This window comes from Tupaia chinensis, unplaced genomic scaffold (assembly GCF_000334495.1).
Source record: "Tupaia chinensis unplaced genomic scaffold, TupChi_1.0 Scaffold000494_1, whole genome shotgun sequence".
NCBI classification, from domain to species: domain Eukaryota; kingdom Metazoa; phylum Chordata; class Mammalia; order Scandentia; family Tupaiidae; genus Tupaia; species Tupaia belangeri.
The window spans coordinates 2,255,560-2,255,772 of NW_006160006.1; positions in this window are offsets into that span (position 1 = coordinate 2,255,560).

Below are 213 nucleotides of genomic sequence, written 5' to 3' on the forward strand. Positions count from 1 at the left end.
GTGCCCCCCGGGGTGCGGGGGCGCGCCGGCTGGGAGGGGGCAGTGCCAGAGCTGGCGGGGGCGGCCGGGTTCTCACGGGTCAGTGATGGGCCTCTGCCCCCCGCCAGCCAGGCCCGTGCCTGCTAGACTGCTCGCCCCAGATCCTCTCCAGCTGGAGCCCATGGGCACACCCTGCCGGGCGGTGTCAGCCCTGCCCTACCTCATCCTTACCTG